The following is a 12202-nucleotide window of genomic DNA, read 5'->3' as shown; positions in this document are numbered from 1 at the left end:
AAAACAAAACATCAACAAAGGTAGTATGTTTGGATCTAGACCTACGGGAATTCAAACCTCAGCTCAGGCACCTCCCATGGGCCTCCTATGGGTAAATTTAATACCTTTGAGCCTGAGCTTTGCAAAAATACCCACGTTTAGGGGGATTTCAGAAGAACTAAATTAGAAAACAAATATAAGTGACACGCATAGACAAGGTCTGCAGAACATGGGACTAGCTGCAGCCTCTATAGCTGTAGATACAGCTGAACAGTTACCCGTTATGACCCCTCTACCTGATGAAAACACCAGGAATGACTGAAATTCTAAACCCCAGTGGATTCTCTCCCGCACTCTCCATCAGAACGTGGAAAAGTGCTTATGAATTTAAGCCAAAGGAGATAGGCATCCTGTGCAGTGCTACTGGGTAGATGTGCCAGTGAAAGATCCTCCCAGGAAAGGAGGCCACAGCGGGTGAGGAGTCGGGCTCAGGTCCTCTCATTCCCCCGACCCTGCCAAGCTCCATGCATGTGGAGACACCCACAGCAAACCTCTCATCCCACACACAGACCCTCCCACACACGTAAGGAGCATGCGTGCGCGTGTCCTCCCCACTGAGGGCTCATGCTGGGAGCATTCGAATGTGTTGACTCCCATGGCAGTGGCCCCAGTGTGAGATCTGGGTCTGCCGATGCACAGGCTGCCCTGAGCGAAGACTCTCCGTGGTCCCTAAGGCAGCCTCCACACTAGTTGGGGCGGCTCCCTTTAATGTTTTTATTTATTGGCTTGAGAACTAGTTATTAGTGGCTTCTGTGAGGCAGGTGCCAGGAGGCACAATCATGAGCAGGAGAGAAACACACCTGCCTTTGGGGGGGTGACACCTTCTCCTTCATCTCTTGCTCTCGACTGCAGGGGGCCTATGAGTAACAGTTTAACAACACCTTTTCCAGACTGCAGAAGACGCTTACATTCTCCTATAAAATCCGAGAGAGAGAGTAGAATGAAAATGCCATTCTATTCTCTGCAACATCACCACCCTCCAGAGCCTGGAATGTGTTTTTCTACTGAGATGTCTAATTTCTCTCTATATATATTCATATGTCACTACTTTTTAAAAAATAGTGTTATATTGTACAGTCTTTAATATTTAGCATAAAGACTAAGTCACAGTAGCTATTCAATATATTTTCTTTTAATACAGTTGGCAGGCTCTGAATTAACTTATTTAAAACAAGGGGGGTTGGGAATAAGACTGTAGGCTTTAAAAACGTGAAACTGTCTTTGTAGAGTCATGAAAGGAAACTGTATAGAGCTGCCAGCTCTGCCCTCGTCATGCTCTTGCCAGATGGCCATTAGTCCCCAAATCTTAAAAGAGGGACCAGCTTGATCAGACAGGGTTTCTTAAAGATAATCTTCAGAGATGAGATAAATCTTCCTCCATCTTGCCAAGAACTGTTTGAATGGATTATTTTCCAAAAAAATATTTAAAAAAAAATTCTAGAGTAGTTCCTCTGTTTCATTCAAAGAAAATGGAAAGACAAATCAAAATCGTTTTAGAAAAAAAAAAAAGCCATTTTACATCAAGCCATTTCGGGCAGTTATTACTTCATTTCTCATGATTCTGCTCCAGGCTTTTACAGTATTCGGTCGGAGAGGACTGTCATTTTCGGTCTTTCTATCTCTTTTCATCAAAAAAGAAAGTGGTTATATGTAAAAAAATGACAGCCTTCTTTCCTTGGAAAGAAGGCTACATAATTTTAAAAGATTTCAAGCTAAGTGTGCCTCTCAGATGCTTTTCAACCCCAAGGAACAGGGTGGCCTCCACCTAGCAACAGGCGGATGGGATCACAGCCTGTTCCCAAGACTCTGGTTGATGCTGTCGTCATTTTTCAGAAGGCGATGCTGGAGGTAAGGGACTTCCTTTAAAAATGCAATAAAGCAAGCGAATTTCCTTTTAGTCTAAAGTTAGGAAACTTTGCTCAGTTTTTACTTTTTAGGTTCTACCATATATTTGAGGGGTAAATGTCTATGATGAAAACAGCTAGCTTTAAAACCCACCTGGACAGACGCGAAGACGCAAGAAGACTCAGAGATGGTCGCAGCTAAGCCTAAGATAGTTAAGTGAAGAAACTCAGGGAAGTGACTGGCGGGAGACGGGGGCCTCTGATGTGTCAGTTCCTCTCCTAGGTGCTTTACCTATTTTACCTCACTTAAATCTGAGAATCGACCTGAAATTGGAGGCTTTAGGCCCAGTTGATAATGTCCTGTCCAAAGTGACCAGGTGATTTTATTGCAAAACTGAGACCTGTTCTGGAGACTTCTATCTTAATACAGAGCTCTCCCTGCTCCACCAGGCTGCCGTGTATCACCGAGTGATCAAAGACTCAGATGAAATACAATAATTAGTCAGTAATAATACAAGAATAAATTCTCTGTTTGAAGTACTCACAATTCTAACCCTACTTTTGCCCCACCCTGTATATGACAACCTGAATAGAAACGATTTCAGGAACTGGTTCACACCGTCAAAAATAAGAGATTTAAGACCAGATACTATAGATAGGATTTTTTTCTGTGATACAGACTCCCCTTTTAGATATAGATCAGAGATCATCTCTACTTTAGTTTCATCTTATCGCCATAGAGAGAAGGTTTATGACGGAGTTGTTTAATGTGGTTGAATATGTGGTTTAACTGGCTTACACCAGTAGCTAGAAAATTCCAGTATTTTTATGGTGTGGTTCACTCAAACTAACCTAAAGCTTTAAATATTGAGCTATTTATTATGAGCAAGAGTATAGTATATTTGGGACCCTCGACTATGATAGTCACTCAGGTTCAAATCCAGGCTCCGCCATTTCCTTGATGACCATCTCCCTCACTTCTCTGCATCCTTAACACTTGGGTCAGAGTTATGGCCCTAAAGAATGTGATTAAATATACTTGCCAAATATTTACTAAGCATCTGCCATGGGCTAAATCAAGTGTTAGGCTGAACTGAACGAAAATCTGGGAGAACTGTGAATTCCTCTTTGGTTCTGAGTGAACTTTGGCTGAAAAGTCAATGAGGTAGTTGGCATCCATCACTGTACGAAGAGTTCACTTTTAAAGGTTTTGATAATCGATGCAAAACTAATAAGATTCCTGTCCATTATGTGTAACTTTAACAAAGCTGGTTGACTCTCCAGATTAAATATGTGTGCAATAAAAATATCTTGTCCAATATTATGTTTTACCTCCCATATGTTTCTTAGGTCATGGAAATAATTTTCATTTCCAGACATTTGTTTACTGCACTTGGGGACAATACTCTAGACTCACAGGTAGTAGTTACTATTAAAGGTACCAAGTGGGAAATTTTGATTCTCAATAAATTAAACTCAACCAGTATTTTTCAAAATTTGTATTATTAGTTTTATCTTTAAGTGGAGAAGAGAAAGGAAGGAATTTGTAGATTTTTTTAAAAAATATGTATGAAAATGTGGAGAGAGAAAAGTTTCGTGTCTAACAGCTAGGTAACACAGTCCCCGCCTTTGCTGGAAGGGAGACCACGACAACTACAGCTGTCTAGGTGCTGTACATAGGCACATAAACTGAACTAGAAATCAAAGAAACTATCAAGAGAAGTACAGGTAAAGACATCCAGATAATTATGTAAGGACTCCACAGCCTGAGATCTCTTTGATGACTGACTCAGTTTTCCCTTCTTTTTTATTAATAACTCAAAAATGTACATGTTTTGTCTGTCAAATTGAAATAGAACTTCTCCCCCGGGCATCACTAATTACACAAACTTTAAACAGACTTTAGCCATCTTTAATTACTCCGCTCATAAAATGAGGCCGAGAATACATTTCAGACATCCTACTGCCAGGTTGCTCAGAATTCAGAAATGCAGAAAGTCCCCTGCCAAATTTAGTGCAAAAATACAAGTTAAAAATCGTTAATTAGATTGAGATTATAAATGCACAGATTTAAAAGGACATGGCCACAGGAGAATCCTAAAATATGTATAAATTCCACCAAACCTCCTTATATTATATTCAGGAGGAAATATTCAAACACAAATGATAGTCACACTGGAAGGAGTATATCCTTGTGTAAATTTTAAAATTAGCATTCATGGGGGGCAATCAGGTTAAAGTCGGTCATTCTACAGAAATATGCCAAAGAAATAAAGGGCACTGTATGCTGCATCAGACTGCCTGGCACCCAGAAAATGCCGGACAGAATCCTCTGGGGTCCATGGTTAAGCCTTGGGGCCCTGCAGTCAGCCTGCCTGGAAGATACTCAGGCTTTATAACTTTACTAGTTTGGGCCAGCTACTTTCAGAGCTGCGGTTTTCTCATGTTAGTTGGGAGGAAATACAGCAAATACTTTACAGGGTTTCTGCGAGGACTAGGTGAGTTTTTGAGTGTCACCTACTTGGAACGGCAGCTCCCAAATCATAAGCTCTAAATATATTGGCTACTGTTTTCATTTCACTTCCATCACACTTCCCATTTTCACGGGGTTTGATTTACAAGACGGTTTCCTTGTCCATAGGCACATTAGATATCTCTGAGGGGAAGACATCCCAGGAAACAACCCGCTTCTGGGGTGGGTGGGGCTTTCACTACAAGAATTTTAGTACCTCTTGCTCTAGAGAGGTACACTCCACCTACACCAGAGAGACAGAGAGTTAAGTGAGATAATACCGCAGAGGGAGGCGCTGGAACTTGGGGCTCAGACGGACCTCAATTTAAAAACCATGATGGCGCCTCTCTGGGCCTCTGCATATTTACTTGGGAGAGGATGGTGGTATTTGCCTTTCATATCTGCTTGAGCTTAAAGACAAAGTATGTCAAAGTGTCCAAAACAGAGTTAACATTGAACATCCAGCAATTATTACCAGGGGGTGACAGTGACTGCCCAGAACAAATGTTTAATAAATATTTCCATCACTTTTTCAATTAGTAGTAGTCTGATCTATGGACCACAGCTCCCCTTAGGTGTACCTACCTAAGTCATTTCAGTCTTTACAACCCAGTTTCCCACACACAGTGAGGAGATAATAACCAGTCCTTTGTGCCTCTCACAGTAACGGAAAGAATCAAATGAGGGAAAACAGATGAAAGCCCTTAGGAAACTACAAAAGTGTGTTATTAACAGCTGTGCTAATACTCATAGTAATTTCAATAGCACGGATAAATCTGACATCAATCCACAACAATGGGTTGTTTTACTGAGGACATTACAATGATGTATTTTCAGGAAAGTCCCCTATGAATTGGCAAGTCTGTGGAAACAGACTCCTGAGAGGCTGCCAAGGCCGGGCTCCCTCACCTCCTGGCGTCTCCAGCCACCAGAGGCGAAGCCACTCTGCCTGGCAGAGACAATCGTTACCTTACCATCTATGTTCTAAGTACCTGCCAACTTGTTTCTTGGAGGAGTTCGGAGCTATTTCTGAGAGAAGAGGGCTACTGTATTTTTAGCTCTGCCAGATGATTATGCTCATTACCCTTGAGTTCTTCAAGAACAGAGAATCAAGCTTTAAGAACGAGCATAAACTTGGAGATAAAGGGCTTCACTGTCTCGACGACATGCCTCACCATTCACATCAGGGCAACAACCCACGTTGTTAGTATTAGCATCTCTTCTAAAGATGCTTTCTTTTGGACTGTTCAAATCCTAAGAGAATTGCAGTGTAAAAAGTATCCAAAACAAAACTTAAAAAGCTAAACTAGACATCATTTTTTAAAAAATAATGATCCCAGGTGTTTAAATGAAGGACACAAAAAAAACCACAAGTATTTTCTGTATCCTGATACTACACTGGCCCAATTGTACATAAAATGCTAACATTCACTTACATTTCATCCCACTTAAAAATCAAGTTAACTTTAAGCAACTTTTTACTCTGTATCTGACAGTTCTACCACTTCATCAAGAACATGTGCTGTGCACAGAGAATGCACACAGACTGCCACCTACTATGGACCTAGTTTATATAATGTTGCTGTGTGTATGATATTTGGAGCTCTTAACATTGTTAATGCTTACTGGCCTTACTTGAAATATATATACTTTAGTAGACCAAGTGAGCAATACAATAAGATAAAAAAGAAGTGTCCTCATCGGTTATACAGTGATGAATCATACACACATTAGCCAAACTGCCAACCATTTAAATTACTGTTCTGCAAGGAAATCTCCCAATCTCTTCTTTCTGTCAAGTGGTTTTTATATCTGGACTCCATGAGTATACATGTTTACAGTTCCAATGCTTTGGCTTCAGATCCTTCGAAAACTCTTTTGTTGTTTTGACTACCACAACAAATTAAAGGTCAGAAGGAGCCCCACACAGACTTCCACCCTGTAGCTACCTACGCAGTATTAAATCCTGTCCCTTGATCCCTGCCTCAGCACATTCTCACCCCTGAGCAACTTCTGGCACCCTAGCATTATTGGAAGTGATACCTGTGGTGGCACAGGTCACTGGAATATCGCCCCAAAGCTATAAGCTAACCTCATTCTATCAAAATAGTATTAAGGAATGGAGAACTGCTCGGGTTAAACCCTGAATGAGTGACTCTGCCCAATTTAATAATTAGTATGGGATGTCAGACACTGCCACCCAACAAGCAAAACTGATACAGCATAGAACATGGTCATTACTCTCAATTATGTGCCTAGTGTGTGGCAGGAGACTGGCATTAAAAAGACAACTTCGAAAACAATGTGGCAGATCCTAAGAAACCGAGTATGGGAGCATGGTCTGGGAGCGAGAGACGGAAAACCCAACCTGGACAAGGCATCAAGAATGTCTCCATGACGGTGCCTTGGTGGGTAGACCTGCAGAATGGCTTAGAGCTATTAGGTGTCCGTTTACCACGACGTGTAATAAGTAATTTATTTTACTATGTATGCATATCCTGTTTTTTTCTGAAAAGGAAATGGTATAGGTAATATACAGCATACTCAGGAAATATTGACCAAAAATAATTTGAATTTTTTATGAGGGTTTCACTGTAAATATTTAGTTTTACATGCTTGCCTTTCAGTGTTGTGCCTCAAGTATAACATTAACTATCTCAACATACAGGAAATATATCTGGAGTTTCACAATGAGACCTCTGAGCAGTGTCTAGACTTAGTCATCGTTGACCTTTCCTAGTTCCTTTCATTTTATATTTATTTATCCAACTCATTTCTTCTCGTGAAGCATTTAAATCACTTTATCTGGTGGTAAATTTTCAGAGGATCTCCAATCCTAATGCGTATGGAAATTATTGTTTCTACTGCTGCTTAATGGCCTTGGGGTATGAGTATTTTTAACAGCTGACTAGTGGGTACTGATATTATTTTCTGTAGGATTTTTAGGATTAAGGATTGAGCTTCTAACTTCTGGATGCCAATAGCTACTACATGATTGTTCTGCCATCATCGTCTGCACCTGGGTACCCCAGATGTCAAGGTCAGTGTCAATGAAAAACAATGGCGGTTGCTAAGTGGCCGCAGGTAGGGCATTTGTACATCAGCAAAAGCAATAATGCCAGAATATCTGTTCAAAAGCTAATATTATACAAGGCTCACATCGTTTACTTGGTCAGGCTGTAGACCTCTTCCGTTGATTGGTAACAGTAATGCTCCTTTTCCAAGAAGTGAAATTGTTCTTATAAAATTCTTGGCCACTTGTCCATGGAGGGGGCGTTGAAGTCCCAAATTATTTAATGCAGGATTAGTAACCTCAGACTTTGCTGATCCAGCTTCCTCTTAACCTTTCAATTAAAGTGTCTGATGTGGAAAATCAATTGCTGCAGCTACATAATCTGTAGCCTTCTGTGGCTGGGAAGATGGCGCAATTATGAGGACGCCAGCTATGTAATTATTTCTTTATATTCTAACTGAAATTAGAGAGCTACACTCAGAGCGCTGGTTTAGAAACTGCTTTGCTCAAACACTTCCAAGGCTGTTCAAATGAGAAGGCTTCCTAGTAATTAATCTTCAGATTGGCATTATAACCTGGTAGGAGGGAGAAGGTAGCACTCTGGGTAGAATCTTTGCTTTGAAATTGGACAGACCTTAAAGAAAATAAATGAAACTAAAATTTGACTTTGTAGCTTCTTAATGTCATTTTTTAAAATTTAATTTTTTGGCATCACCACTTATCCCCTCTGTGCCCTCTTCCACCTCCACCCACCCCTCCACTCCCACAATCACCACGCTGTTGTCATGTCCATGAATTCTCTCTCTTCTTTTTTGCTCAATCCCTCCACCCACTTTTTACTGTCTTTTAGTTTCAGTCCTTTCCCTGTGTTTTGATGTCCTGGCCACTCTCTCAAGGATTCCACTGTCTCAAAGCTATTGCTCTCAGGTAGCTGACAACTAGCTCCTTTTAGAGTTTCATTTGCAATGACTTTCCAAAAGGTACTTGCATTTTAATGGATCTTGAAGATCGAATGGAGGAAGTATCTATTACCATGGATGGTGGCAGATGAGAGACAGCAGCTAGAAAGTAGCACCTGGATTTTCTTCAAATTACACCAACTTGGAAGATACAAGATTTGACATACCGCAGCTGCACAGTTCTCTCACTGTAGGTGTCCCCAGGGCATTGTGACCTCTGGCCAAATCCCTTTAGCCAAACGATGCAGCCCTACTGCGTTGCTTCAGTGAATGAATGATTACTGTGAAATCGGATAGTAATGGGTTCCAATCCCAGGGACTCCGTTAAGAAACTCTGACTTTGGGCATGTTGCTTTGCATCTCTAATCTTCAGTGCCCTCATCTTACTTCGTAGGATTGTCGTTAGGTCAAACGGACGGTGACTGGGACTTCAACTTCCTGAAGCCCCTCAGCAGCTTCCACAAGGGATGGAGAGAGGAGGACTATCCCATGGCTCAGGTCCCCCGCTGGTTTGAACTTGCTCATATGTGAGCGCAAATGTCTGGGTGGGTCCCCATACACATTCCAAACGTTAGGAGCAGAGTAGCCCCAAAGTAGAGAAACCATAAAAGTCAGGTGACGCAGCTGGGAAAAGTCAGGTTATACCTGCCCAGCCCATCACCAGAGTAAGAATTAAAGTACATGGGCCAAGAGGACGTCGGGCGGAACAAAGAGGGGTTTGATCATCCCTCTCCCTCCTATCACGCCTCGTTGCCAAAGCTTTACTACTTGTGATATTTTTAATATTAATCACTTGCATATTCAATATGAAATAACAATACACTTGAACTTTTAAATAGAACATCTTTTGAAATTAACCTCGTTAAGCAAGGGTAGAAAGTCAAAATATGGGAGAGAGTTCAAGGAAGCAATTTGAAATCTTACAATTTTAGGGGAGTGTGTGGACTCAATAAACCTCTACACCAGAGTTAAATCCTCTGTCGGCAAGTCACAGATTAGTGGTTCTGTGCTGGCCCCTTAATCTGACAGGCTGTGTTGCCTCCTCTCTAAGAACTAGGCAATTACATTTCTTTATCGCATTAGCTCTTCAGAATATAACGGTGTCTGCATAGCTCATCACCGTCTCTGCAGCAAGTGCCCAATTAGTATTTGGCGCCCCCTTTACAGCCTTGGAGGACTGCTGTGAGTTTAAACTGGGGAACACGTGTAAAAGTAAAAACCCAGAACATAGCAATTTCACTTCCTTTCCTTCCACTGTATTATAGTGAAGTAAGTAGACAGGTCATCAGAGCCCTTCAAGTCAGTCCCTTTTCTTCCTACAAAGGGCAAGCAACCCATCCACACAGGTCCGGTCACTCACCTGAACTTGCCCTGGGGCCTTCACTCACAGTTCCAGATTTCAGATGTGGTATTCTGGTATTGACTAGTCTGGTTTCTAAAATTAATTTTCTGTTTATATCAAAAATCCCATTCTAATATCCTACCACCCCTTCCCCCTATCTTCTACTGCCATTCGCCAAATATAACCTTACTTATTTTAAGTTGCAGGAGATTGTTCCTTTGCCCTGGCAGGTATTTGCTTCCATTCTGTTCAAGGATACCTGCTGAGCTCCTGAGTAAATCACTGACTGGATTTATAATGCCTCTACTCACAGGGCAGCGACACATGAAATAATGAGATCCATAAAATATTACCATTAAGAGGTGTTATGCCATTGCACTGTTTTCCTTCCAAATATTATAACACAACGATGCCAGTAATTCCATAGAGTCAATGTCCTTTCTGGTGGTGGTGACTAAGAAAAAACTGCTCTCTGGGATTATGAGTTCCCCAAAGGTATCACCAAATCTTAGTTTTCACTAATCGCTCCATTTCAGGAGCATTAAATAGAGCAGTTATGTGATTTGGAAGCAGTGGTGATTTCTATCCGGGATTTAGGCATAATTTCACTCCCTCAACAAAGAGAATTTTAAAGTGCTAATTCTGCATTGTGCTATTTCAGGGCTTGTACAAAGAGAATTATTTAAACAAGGTCCCCAGCCCTCGGGACTCCATGATCTAAGAAACACTGGCAAGAAAAAACATAAAAAGACATGTAAAATATTAACCAGAGAGGAAAGCCTGGAAAGGGATTGAAACGGCCATGAATTTAGTCTAGTTTCTGTGTGCGTTTTACAGTTCATGTTGTTGATAAATTTTTGAGGACGGAAGGCTGAACTTATACTATAGTCCAGCGATTTTCAACAGGTGTGCCATGGCGCACCAGTGTGCCGCAAAATTCTTAAAACATGCAATACCTATTTAGTCAGGGGCACCAACCTCTTTGCCCTTAGATTGTCCAATAAAAAAATGACAACAGCCAACACAACCATAGCCATCCAGTGTGAATGCCCTGTCTTGAGCCATAAATATACAGTCATACAACAGAGCTACATCTTACTGGTCATGTTGCATATTAAGGTTGCATTTGATTGGTTAATTCTTGGTACCAGAAATCCTTATACAAGTATAGGCACCTGATTTTTTTAAAAGTCACTTTGAAGCAAGAGGGTAGGTAATTACTATTATTATATATTTTTTGTAAATCAATCAAAATTATACCTATTTTTTGTCAGACTGGCAAAAAACGTATTTTTTGGTGTGCCACATTTTAGTAATTAGTTTATGTGCCATGAGATGAAAAAGGTAGAAAATCGCTGCTATAGTCTGTTCAGAATGTATTTTTACATTCCCCTCTGAGGCCTCGAGGGGAAATTCCTGCTCCTAATGGCTCCAGGCAGTGCTTGGCTTGGGGCTGTGTAGTCACTCCAGTCTCTGCTTCCAAGGTCACTGGCCTCCTCTCCTCTGTGTGTCTGTGTCCTTCTGTGTGTCTTTTATCAGGACACTTGTCATTGGACTTAGGGTCCACCCAGATAAACCTGGATGATCTCATCTAAGACCCATCCGTCACTTAACTACATTTACAAAGATCCCTTTTCCAAATAAGGTAGTGTTAACAGGTTCCAGGGTTTAGGACATGGACCTGTCTTTTGGGGAGCCACCATTCAACTCACTACAACCCCCTCCATTCTAGACTATGGTCCTGTCACGTCTCACTGCGTCAACCAAAACCGCCTGCGCAGGTGTCCAACATACATCTACGTTTGCAGTGCCACCCCAGTAACCACCACACAGGCCAGCCAGCTTTTCTGTCTGTATTTCCCTCTTCCAACAGAAGGTGCAAAGCTACTCAAGAACTCTGGGCACTTACCACTTACTCTCTCATTTCTAGAGGTCCTCCTTTTGCAAAAAGAACCTTCTGAGGTCCACATGGATAACTGCGATGTGCTCCAGACTGATCAAGGGGCCTGTGCCCCTTTTCATTCGAATTTAGACTTAGAGACAAAGGTACAAGTCCCAAAAAAGCACTGACATGCAGTAATGTCAATGGCACGTGATGTTAAAAAAAAAAAAAAGCCCTTTGAAATGAATATTTATAAGTGTGTTGTTTGGAACCCATCTGGAGACCTCCCTTTGCTTGCCCTGCTGGGTAGGCCGGGTCCCTTTTGCAATTCTGCTAATTAAAACCACAGAAAAAAACTCTCAAAGTCACAGCGCCCTGGGTTATTTTTCTCGGTAGTCTGCACGAGTAAGATCAAGTAAGGTCAAGCTGTTCTCGGAGTCAGGAAAATTCTGAAGCCAGCATCCCACTGTGTGCATCATACTACCTGGGCAGAGGGTGCACTGATATTGTGACAGTTTTGCATTCTGTATACAGAACTATTCCTAATACATGAATCTAACAATTAACGTGTGATTGGTATGTGTGTATGTGAACAGGTATATTTTAACAAT

General features: G+C 41.4%; 1 protein-coding gene across 4 annotated transcripts in view; it reads left to right on the top strand.

The window, feature by feature from the left end:
* Window positions 1–12202, top strand: part of OLFM3 (olfactomedin 3) — a 99964-nt gene that overhangs the window by 32865 nt on the left and 54897 nt on the right. For 2 of the 4 annotated variants that reach the window (XM_081120884.1, XM_081120882.1), the window contains exon 2: window positions 7333–7435. The exons of the other annotated variants lie outside the window; for them this stretch is intronic. The gene's annotated coding sequence lies outside the window, so the exon portion shown is untranslated. The remainder of the gene's footprint in view (window positions 1–7332; window positions 7436–12202) is intronic. 4 annotated transcript variants of the gene reach the window in all.

This window comes from Miniopterus schreibersii, assembly GCF_964146895.1.
Source record: "Miniopterus schreibersii genome assembly, chromosome: 19".
NCBI lineage: Eukaryota > Metazoa > Chordata > Mammalia > Chiroptera > Miniopteridae > Miniopterus > Miniopterus schreibersii.
Note: the sequence above shows the minus strand (reverse complement) of the source record. Positions and strands in the feature narration are given on the sequence as shown.